The 11,882-nt window shown below is 33.2% G+C and overlaps 1 long non-coding RNA gene across 23 annotated transcripts; it reads left to right on the top strand.

The window, feature by feature from the left end:
• Nucleotides 1-2,006: 2,006 nt before the first annotated feature.
• On the top strand, nt 2,007-11,020 carry LOC112796824 (uncharacterized). Of its 23 annotated transcripts, none has more exons than XR_011881159.1 (13): nt 2,031-2,422; nt 2,546-2,679; nt 2,794-5,691; nt 6,129-6,241; nt 6,332-6,493; nt 6,578-6,836; nt 7,084-7,452; nt 7,542-7,756; nt 7,875-8,063; nt 8,147-8,417; nt 8,492-8,593; nt 8,718-8,783; nt 10,288-11,020. It is a non-coding gene; the product is annotated as an uncharacterized lncRNA (long non-coding RNA). The 23 variants fall into 23 exon arrangements; XR_011881160.1 differs by having other exon boundaries at nt 7,875-8,039; XR_011881149.1 differs by having other exon boundaries at nt 2,007-2,679.
• Nucleotides 11,021-11,882: the final 862 nt, after the last annotated feature.

Below are 11,882 nucleotides of genomic sequence, written 5' to 3' on the forward strand. Positions count from 1 at the left end.
CTATGACCTCCTTGCCTATTTCTATGTCTCCTCTTTCTTGTTCCCACCTATTTAGATTGTAATCTAATAGGGGCTCCAACTAGCTTGTACTAAAATAAGTTGTGTAATGATAAAGAATAAAACTTCTTAAAAGGAAGAGCAAATTCGCTAAAATAATTTTTTTGACAAATCTTGAATAAAATAAATTTAAGGTTTAATAATTCAGAAGTTATTTGTTATATTAGTTTATTATTTGTGCTTTGCATTTGAGTATAATAGTCACTATTAGAAAATTATTTATTATATAGACAGATATTTCTGATAAATTTTATCTTATGGAAATACAGACGGATTTTGTGAGAGATTTTTTGTCAAAAACAAATGAAAATGAATTAGCATAAATTACATACAGAAAAAATATTAATAATTCTGTTAAAAAAATTAAATTTTTTTTGTGGAAAATAATTACTGATAAAAATTTTGTCTGTATTTAAATGAACAAAATACTGTATTTTATTAAATTATTACAGATAGAAAATCTGTCTGTAATTTAAAATATTCCATCAGAAAATATTAACTTAAACATAATCTACCTCCGATCTCTCTCGAGCTCCATTCATAAATAAACACGGCTGCCAACCCATACCTTTTATGTGCTTCTTCCTCTCTCCATCGCACAGCTGCTTCTTCTCTCCGTCGCACGAGCTGCTTCCGCCGCCGCTGCTTACATCGCACAATCTCTCTCTGTCATCCCTTGCGTCGCACGAGTTTCCTCCGCCGTCGCTCTCTTCGCGTTTACTCCCATCGTCGGAGAGCTCTCTCCGCCACCACTCTTGTCGCATTTGCTCCTTTTGGCACCTCTTCCATCTAATCTCAACTCACTCTCTCAGTTCTTCTTGTAACCATCTTGAATTTCAGGTATATATATTTTGATTTTGTGATTCTGTTCTTCGTGATAAAGCTTAGGGCTCAATTTTTCTGCGCTGCGCCAGTTTTAACTACGTTTATCATACTATGTTTTTGTGCTTCGTGAATATGTGGATTTATTCTGATTTTGATGATTTTTTTCTGCCATCGAAAGCTCTTTTGACCTAAAATTTATGGGTTTTAGGTAGTGTAACATTCCACATTTTTAAAAAATCTAATTATGAATAAATTGTAATTTTATTTTATTAAGTTAAACTTTATAATTTTAGAAATTAATTTATTAGAAATAATTAAATAGATTTGGAGATAATTTCATTTTAAATCAAATAAGATTCTTAAGTAATTTTAGTATAATTAAATATTTTGTATAATTTTAGTAATTGAAAAATAAAAAAAAATATATAATTTAATTTAAGTAACATCCTGAAAAAGTTATGATTTATTTTATTAATTTGATATCTTATTTTATAAATTAATTAATTAAGAGTAATTAAATTAATTTTATTAATATTTGGAGTTTAAGTTAATTTATATTCTTATGTATTTTTTATAATTGGTTATTTCATATGCTTTGGAAATAAAATTTAGTAATAGAAGTATTATATAACTTAATTTAAGAAATTTGTATTGTGATTAAATTACAGTTTATTTTATTAAATTGAACTCTTAGAGATTAACTCATTAAATATAATTAAAAGGATTTTTGTAAATACTTTAAATTTAAGTCAGTTAATATTTTTGTACAACTTTTATTATAATTAATTATTTTATATAATTAAAATTAAAGTTTTGGTGATGAAAAAAATAATAATTTATATGATTTAATTTAGATAATTGATATTAGGATTTAAACCATATTTTATAAAATGTAATTAATATGTTTATTTTATAATTTAAATTTAAAATAATTATTTAAATTCATTGATATATTGATAAATAAAATTTTATGCATTTTAAAAAAATATTTATAGTATTATATTTAATTTCTGAATTATTATTTTATCTCAAATATTTTATAAAATTATTATATTACTCGTGTATATTTTATTTTAATGCTAAAATTTCTAATAAAAACCCTAATATCCCAAATTTTTCAATTTATACCCTAAATTAGTCACACACACATGCTCACAAAAGGGAAGCTCGAAAAGGGGGGGGGGGGGTGGGGGAATAAACAGAAAAGGGGGAAGAGGGACAGAGGAAGGAGACGCGGCGAAGAGAGGAGGAGAGGGCCGTTTCGGTCATCACTGAAGCCTCCAGCGCCGCCGTTGCTGCTGTAGACCTCGTCCCAGCCGCGAAGAAGAGGAGGAGGGGCGCTGTTTGCGCCTTTGCCGCTGCCCTGCGTTGTCACCGTCGAGAAGCAGAACGAGATAGAGAGAGACGCGAAGGAGGATGGCGGAGGCCACCACCGCTGCCATTGCCGTCGCTGGGATCGTCGGAAGCTGCCGTGACCACCACTGTACTCCACGCTGGAATCACTGATGGAGGTGTCTTTGCAGCCTTTATTTTGGTTTAGGTCCTGTGCTCCTTTAACTTGTTCCACTTCCACTTTTACTCTACTATTATCCTATTTCTGCTATCTTGTTTCCGTTCCATTCTTTGTTAGTTACCGAAACTGTGATTGTTGTTGTTGCTAAAGAGGGATGCCGGGGTTACTAATGGGGTTCCATACAACTCGCCATGTCTCCATTTATTTCTGCCTATTGCTCAGCCATCACTAAAGCCCTCTGCCACCACCGGGAGACAATATTAGAGCTATTGCTAATAGTTTTGGTCTGATCTTTTCTCCGATTCTAGTTCATTTACACGTTTTCCTGTCTTTGCCACGCTTGTTCTGATTCGATTTTTGTATATGTCCTTGTCTTGGGTTTCTTGAAACTGTTTCAGCCACTGTAATTGCAATTTATAATGACGTAGCTGCTATAAGAGGCGTCGGAGCTGTTGCTGTTTCCGTGGGAATTAATGCTATCACGTCGAAATCTCGCCTCCGGTTTCTTTTAATTGCGACATTGAGGGAGGGGGTTTAACTTAAATGATTTTAATTTAAGAATGCCTACAAAGTTTATTGAATAACTGCAAATAGATTTAATAGCTGCGAGTAATTGATTAATTATATGAATGTTGAATTGTGGCTGAAATTATGATTGGAATGATTGAGATTTTGATTGGGACTTTGGTTGAATTCGTTGATTTTTGTGAAATTGAATTATGAATTGTTTGATGAGAGATTATTGTGATTTCTGTACTTTGATGGATCAAATTGAAATTGTTGCTGTTGAGTTGGTTTACTATAACGGACTTAGTGATTAATTGAAATTGGGTTTAAGGAATAATTGGAAGACTGAATCTTGAAATACTGAACTAATTGCTGAAAATCTGATTTTTGAAATTAAAAGACAACTTTGGAAGTGAATCAGTTATTCGATAATGATCGAAATGATATGAGAGTAAAGGCTGAGTAAACTATAATAAAAGTTGTTATTGGAATTTAATTTTGAGAAGTTTGAATTAACAATAGAACTAGTTATGATTTTTTCAAAGTTAAAATGTAAAACTTGATTTTCTGCATTACTTTCAAACGAAGCTGGAAACTTTGAAAATCTATAACTAATTCTATGATGATCGGAATTGCGTGGGACCAAGTCTGGATTAAGCTTGGGATATAAGGAGCTGGACTGGTGAATTTGAGATTTTTTCATTAAGTTTATGATTTATGTGAATTTTTGAATTATGGATGTCAAATCTGGTTTTTCTGCAGAACGTTTAACACAGCAACAACTTGTTTCCTCTATTGGAAATTCTTCAGTTTGAAATTTGAAATGGAACCAATTTTAAATGAAACTCTGGTCCTAATACTTTAATTTCATAAAAATTTAGAATTGTTAGAGTTGTGGTTTTAAAGATTTGGATTTTTAAAGTAAGATGTATTATGCAGTAAAAGTCAGGTTTTGTTTTCTAAGTCAGTAACTTTGAGACTTTATAATTTTTAATTCTGGAATGATATTGAGATGCAACCAATTGGAGGTGAAAGTTGAGTATGTTTAGTATATATGATTCAAATTTCAGGGTTTTTCATGTTTTAATAAGTGAGTTATGGGACTTGGAAGAGGTTGTGTTCAATGATTTGTAAAACAGAATTGTGCAGAAAATTACCTAACTTCCAAGCTACGTAACTCTTTCATTAAAAATGGTATGACCCTAGAACCAATTGAGAAAGAAATTTGGATAAGTTATGTTTAACCACATTAATTTGAAGGTGGTTGGATTTAATATTGGATTTTATATAAAATTTCGAATGTTGTATGCTGCTGCTGTCTTCTGGATTTAAAACACTGCAGAGTAGTCACGGTTTTGCTTATATTCCCGAAGCTAGAGTCAGCAAAAAATTATGATTTTTGCTTTAATAGAAAGCTTAATCCGAGACGGTCGCATGGATATAAAGTTTGCGTGATTCCGAATTCATTTGATATTTTAAAAACAAAATGGAAATCAGGCTGCTAAGTTGTGTTGGTAATTATTTTGGATATGGAATTTAAGAAATAGATTTCTATACTATTATCAAATGTTTTTGAGAATATATTGTTGTGGCAATTGCTGAAAGAGGCTGATGAAATATTGAGAAAGAAGGAACCCGTAAGGGTGGCTAAGTCCTATTTTCAAAGGAGATTATAACCAAATTTTTATAAAAGTATAAGGACTTAATCAAAATCAATATTTAAGGCTTATTTAATGATAATAACTTCAATGATTCTTTTAAGAAAAGATTATTTGGTATACGAGATTGTTGGCAAGGGCGTGGGTTTTATCCCGCTTGCGTATTTGCAATTATGAAAGAAAAAGGAAAGATCAAAGTACTTATTGTATGATTATCTGTTGCTTGACGCAACCCAAGAGATGTTTGTTTGTTGCTTGAGGCAACCCAAGAGATATTGTCTGCTTATTTGTTGCATAATGCAACCCAAGAGATAATATTTATTTATCTGTTGCTTAAAGCAACCCAAGAGCTTCTGTAGGGAAACTAGGATACCTACAGTAATTTTCCGTTTCCAAGAGTATATTTCTTGCGAGTAGAAAGCAGAGGCTGTCTCAATAGAGCTGCTAATAATTATATGCGCATTTATTTGAACGGAAAATCGTATTCGGGAAATCGTGAACTCGTGACCGGATAAATGTCGGGAATGCAGGTGCTAACCAACACATGAGCTCATGGCCTGCACTAGGACCAGACACATTCATCATATGCATCTATGTGACATTGTTTGGGTGTGTATATTGTAATTGGTTTGCCTAAGTGAATAATTCTGTTAATTGCTAATTGCTATACTTGATATAATTGCTCTTGATTGTGTTTGAACCTCATTACTTGTGTTTGTAACTGATTGTCTGGATTGTGGTGAATTGTGTGTTGGTTGAATTGCTTGGGCCTAAGGCCGTGATTGGGTTGTGTTTGAGGTTTAGTAAGTATGAAAGATTAAGATGGTTCAGAATAGACTTAATGAATCTATGCTTGGAACAAATTAGTCATTCATACATTCTAGGAAAACTTTTAAAATTTATATAAAGAAAAATATGGATATAGGATTTTGAATAATTAACTAATGCTTTTAAAGAAGGTTAGTTTTCCTTTAGATGTCTCTGAATAAAATTAACTATTTGCGCTTTATTCTTTACTTTCATGGCATTCTCGACCTCTACTGAGAACATGTGGTTTGGTTCTCACCCCCAAATTTTCCACCCTTTCAGTGACACAGGTTTGAAGACGCAATATGAAGCTGCGAACGATTAGTAGGTTTTCTTATGGTTTTAATTGCTTTCATAGAATCCCCTCGCTGTTGTCCCTTGAGGTTTTATTTTAACAGAGGGGTAGGTGTTGTATTTGGGTTTATATGACTTCTTATGCATAAGAATTACTATTAATAATACTTATGTGATTGTTATTATTATTTGCAATGTTTATCCTTGATACATGTCTTTAATGCATAAAAACAAAATTTTATGGCATTTTCTTAAAATTGAAACGCGAAATCAATACAAAGGCTCAGTAAGATAAGTAGTTAATATTAGAAAATGTCACGTAACGTTCTTTCTAGTAGAAATGCCCTGACTTAAGCAAGGTATTTTGCTGGAAGGGATGTTACAGGTAGAACACTTAGTAGTAGGCCATTGCTTTCGACCAAAGGCTCTTTCACTTATTATCATTCTATGACTGTTAATTTTCTTAGTGGTTATGATTTGCTTGGACGAACAAAAAATCAGATTACGACAACAAAACAAGTTAATGCTGCACTTGTTGCATGCAACAGTTTGAAACTTGATGGCCTTATTATCAGTGGAGGTATACTTACTTTTTTTGGAACTTCATATGTTTCTTAACACGTTGAGCTTCAAAAGAGCTTGCTAACCATTGAGATGTATGATGTTTTAGGTGTTACATGAAACACGGATGCTGCACAACTTGCAGATACTTGATTACATTGATTCTCTTGCAATTGTAATCTTATCCTCCAAAGTTAATAGAAGTGGTTCTAGGTCTCACATGCCTAACGAGCTGCAAATCTTTGAAATTTTATTGGCATTTTGCATTAGGGTAATGAATCTAGGTAGTAGGCTGTTTTGTGTGTTTCATATGATACTAGTGTGTTAACTTTATGATATAATTGTTGATTGGCAGGGTTATTGAATATCAGGTCAAATCTGCAATACAGCATCTGATTGAGGAACCATTGTCTATTGATCACGTCGAGCGAGTGCTGGATAATATTTATAAGGTTTCTGAAGAACACCCCACTAGCAGATATGTTATCAGGAATGCTGGCATTGTGGTATTGATAGTGACTGTTCTTAGCAAGAACTCTCAAACTATTGGATCGCGTTTGAGAACCAAAGTTCTAATGACTTTACTTAGCATAGCCAAGGACGAAGAAAGCAGGGTTAGTTTTATTTATCTCATGCATAAAGCACTGGAGTGTATGGATTGGTTATAAATCAACATAAACTAATAATTTGATCATCAGAAGATTAAACTGCTAACAATTTATATTATATTTCTCATGCAGTATCTAAATGATCACTGCAGTGACAACTTGGTCTTTTAGGTGCCTAGATATTTATCTTCTTTTACTAACTGTGCTTAAAATTAAATTTGTTAAATTGGAATGTGGATGAATTTTGGAGCAGGTTTTGATGGCGTTAAGATAGAGATAGCCTCTTTGGTGGGAAGGATGACAATGACAAATAGTTGTAAAGAACAAATTGCACCTCGAAATCTCCTTTCTTCTTTGCTTCTTTCTCACTTCTTCTGTTTTCAGATTAAGCTAACTTACGTGTTGTTAGTAAATGCTGGAGCTATGACAATAAGGGCCTTTGAGGAGGAAGGTCGCTTTTTCAAGAAGAATCTTGATCTGATTGATGTCAATGCTAGTCCATTCTTCTATAGTTTCACTTCAAATGAATGGTTGATCCAACGGTTAGAAACAATCAGTGCTAATGTTCTATCTGCTGTAGCACTTTGCATGGTTGTGCTTCCACCTGAGACTTTCCTCGCCGGTGAGGAATAAAAAATATCATACATAACCTTAATTGTTCATAAAAATACCTTATTGCAAGTTTCTTAATTTAAATGTCCATTGTTGCAGGATTTATTGGCATGGCACTCTCTTATGGCCTTTCACTGAACAATTCCCTAGTATTTTCAATTCAATTTCAATGCACTTTAGCAAATTATATAGTATTTGTAGAGAGGATAAATCAATATATGTATATACCAAGTGAGGCCACAGAAGTTATAGAAGGAAATCACCCTCTGGTTAATTGACCAGTTGCAGGCAAAGTAGGAATTAGTAACTTGCAGGTAACTGAAACTTCATATTAAATTCAGAAGCATAATATTGAGAAAATTATTGGTTTATTCATTTCAAAACAGATAAGATACAGGGCTAATGGATCACTTGTACTCCATGGAATTACAGGCACATTTGAAGGACACAAGACTGGTATTGTTGGCAGGACAGGAAGTGGGAAGTCCAGTCTTATTAGTTCTTTATTTCGCCTTGTCGAGCTGGCCGGTGGAAGGATTGTAGTGGATGGCACAGACATATCCTCGATCGGCCTTCATGATTTGAGGTCACATTTAGGTGTTATACTTGACAGAGCAATTGGTACATGTTTTGGGATTTTTGAATTTATTCTGATAGTGATCTTGGGATATTTTTTTACTATTTTGTTTATGTTTTCACCGGAGATCCCGTGCTCCTCTGGAAGAGCCCCTTCTTCCCACACAAGAATTCATTCGCCGCGTCGTCCAAAACAGCCACGAAAACGATCACAATTTCACCACGAATGCGTGGCTTTCCGCCTTCCATTTCCTTCATTCCCTGGACAGAGAGAGTGATTCTGTGACACCTTTGAACTCAATCAAGAAGCATCTCAATGTCGTGAGAGTGCCTCTGATCGTAGCTATTATCAAATCGTGAACTCCCAATGGTTTTGGAGACATGATGGTCACCCTCAAGGTGTTGCCTCTACTCTCGTAAACTCAACTCATGCTTTACCTACACATATCTGAGTCTCTAAATTTTGATTTTAGGACCCTACAAGAACAATTAGTGCCAGGGTTCACCATAAAGCCGCCTCCGACGGTGAATATGGGAAGGATATAACTGTTGGTTCAGTTGTAGTCCTCCAAAAGGTCAATTTCTTTGCTTGGCTCTCTGCATCCTACACATGTTGAGTTTGTTTCTGGTTCATGATTTGTATTGATCTTTTTTACTTTTTTTGCTTCCTTGCTTGCTTGAAAACCTTCCCCAATTCAGGTGGCTGTATTTGCTCCCACTCGCTCGACTTGTTATCTCAACATAACATTGCGTAACATACTCAAGGTTTGGGATCATCTATGTTTTGGTCTCAACTTTTTATCCTTTATTCTCTCTATGTAGAAACATGGGTTTTCCATTTCTCAGCATATACCAACCGTTGAGTTGAGCTAAATTGCTCTCATACATGTGTCATACAAGGGTAGAAAATTTCATGGATTGGGTTTACGGTATTAGGACTTGGGATTTGGACTTGTAAGAGCCTGTTTGGGAAGTAGCAGAAGCTACTTTTTCTGATTTTTGGATTATGAAAAAGTCATAATTTGTGTTTGGCACCATTTTAAAAAAAGCTTTTAATTTCCCGAAAAGTTAATTTTTAGCTTTTTGAAGAAGTAGAAATATATGACTTTTCTCCTTCTCGATAAGTCATTCTACCACTTAAAAAAAATTAATTTCAAAACAAAAAAAATATACTTTCTTTCTTGACTCTGAAAAATACTGACCATTCACCACCATTTTCACGCAAGGTCTGCTAGAAGCACTGACCTTTCACCATCATTCTCACGCAATGTTCCAAACCTCACCATTTTCACGTAATGTTTTATCTGATGGAAGTATTGATCATCCACCACTATTTTCAGACAATTTTGTATTTGAACAACCTACTACATTATTTCTTCTAAGTATTTTTTTTATCATTTTATCACTCTATTTTTTATTATTAAATTTGTATTTAACTGTGGTCTGAAATTTCAGTTTTAATTTTATTTTTTTCACATGTGATTTTATAGCTTGCTATTATATTTTCATAGTTAATTATAGCAAGTTCTTGACCTCAATAAAGCAGAAGGGAGTTCTAATAGGAGTAAAAAAATAAAAAATAGCAACAAAATATACATTGACACACATTTTATATTTATTTTTTATTTTCATCTACCATATCATACACAATATTAGTGATTAGGTTATGTAAAATCAACATTCAATATTAGAAAGTATTTGTTATTATCGTTATTTTAATATTCATTCTCTTTTTTTTAAAAAAATTTATTGTTTGAGTTATTTATTCAAACGCTACAACTTTAAAATAAGTACTTTTATAACTAAAAATCCAAACACAAAATAACTTATTTATAAGCTGCTATTAATAAAAGTTCTTATGATTTAAGTTCTTTTTCCAAAAGAACTTATTTAAGTTATTTACCCAAAACTAGGCCTAAGTATAATTATATAGAAAAGCTAATTTGCAAAAGTTTAACCTCCATATTTAACACTCGTACCTTAACAAAGGGTTAGTTAGTTTGGAAACTTAAAAAATGAGGTTGAAATTTCCATGGGTGAGTTTGATGTCTAAATTTATCTATCGATCTCCTCCATTAAACTTTTACCTTCCAACCTATCATCCCGTTAGTGCGGAATGTTAATGGATTGGCTTCATGACTAAAGAAACTACTCAGTTATGTGACTAGATTGTGATAATTGGATCCAGACTCATTCCTTTTTCCTTGTAGAATGAGGTCATTTATATGCTTCTGATTGCTTGTGCTATACAAATTTTTTGCAAGGACAGGGAACTTCCATCAGGATAAATTCATCCTTCTATCTCCGCGAGGCAGACTACACCAGATATGGGTATTTACTTAATGTTTATATGTCAGCGATATAGCTCAAGTTCCTTAATTTGATCCTTCTTTGCCTTCGAAATTGGTGATTCCCCTTCACTTCAATGGCTAACCAACAAGATTGAGGTCCTAGAAAATCCATATCTGCTCATTTGTTGTCTGCCTTTTGCCACAAAAAGGCATGAAGAACCAAGGACGCTGGGCAATAAATTCTCCCTGTCAGAGAAGGAAAGAAGTGAATATCATAGATTAGAATGAATGCTCGTTGCAAAAGAAGGGCATGAAAAGTCAAGGATGCTTACTGAGACATTCTCTCTGCCACCAGAAAGAACTGAAGGAATCGTGATTGGTAATAGGTTAGATTCAAGGTTTCTTACAGAAGAAAGACATGAAGAGCCATGGATGATGGACAATACATTTGCTCTACCACAAGAAAGAACTGAAGGAATCATGACTAACCCCAGCTTAGGCTCAAAGTTTATAGAAGGAGTAGATATTCACAAACAAATGGGAGAATTGTACCAAGCACGGAATCAATACACTTTATTTATGTTTTGAATTATATTGACTTGCTTGTCTATAATATTTTTCTTTTAGTTTGATGATACGATAAATTTATTTATTTTTTGTAATATTATAAATATTCGAATACAAATTAGATAAAAAATTGTATTTATTAAATTTGTATTTATTTTGTATGAAAATAGATTTATTTTGCAATGAAAAAATCTAAAAAAAAAAATTCTATTTTACTTTACTGACAGATTTATTGACAGATTTTTTGTCTATATTTAGAGTTTGGAATGGTTTTCCAAGGCTCCAATTACCGTCAGAAAATCTGTCTCTAATTATCGACGAAAAATTCGTCAGAAATATGTCTCTAATTACCGACAGAAAATCCGTTGGAAAGTTTGATGTTCTAGGAAAATAGAGGGGAGAATTTATTGAGAAAATCTGTCGGTAACTGGTAAAAATTTATCGGTAAATTACCGACGGAAAGAAAGCTATCGGTAATAATTTCTGACGAGGATTTTATAGAAAGACGAAATCCGTCGGTAACAAAAAATTCGTTTGTAATAAAGACCAAATCTGTCTGTATTAACCAATTTTCTATTTGTGATTAGTGTGATATATGCGTGTATGGAGACTTGTACTTCTTACCATTAACGTGAAAATAACACTACAATCTCGCTTACTGCGAGATAGTTTTCGACCACCATGCGTTTGTGGTCAAAGCACCCATGCTCTGTGATATTGCTGCAGTACTTCTCGTGGATCATGTGATGCTGGAGGGTGGACATGCATTGTCCATGCAGCAGGCACGCTATCCCTTCAAAGAGAAATTCTGTTGAACATTTTAAAATACTTAAGAACACACTTAATAAAATTAAAGAAAAATATTTTTTGATAAATGTAAGGAATTGTAGCGCAGATGGTTCAAAATAAATTTTGGATGTATGATAGAGTGTGAACAAATAAGGGGTTTGAAATCATTATTTGTGGAAGGCCTTAACGAATTCTTAAAAACTTGTTTGAATATGGA

This window comes from Arachis hypogaea, chromosome 4 (genome assembly GCF_003086295.3).
Source record: "Arachis hypogaea cultivar Tifrunner chromosome 4, arahy.Tifrunner.gnm2.J5K5, whole genome shotgun sequence".
NCBI classification, from domain to species: Eukaryota; Viridiplantae; Streptophyta; class Magnoliopsida; order Fabales; family Fabaceae; genus Arachis; species Arachis hypogaea.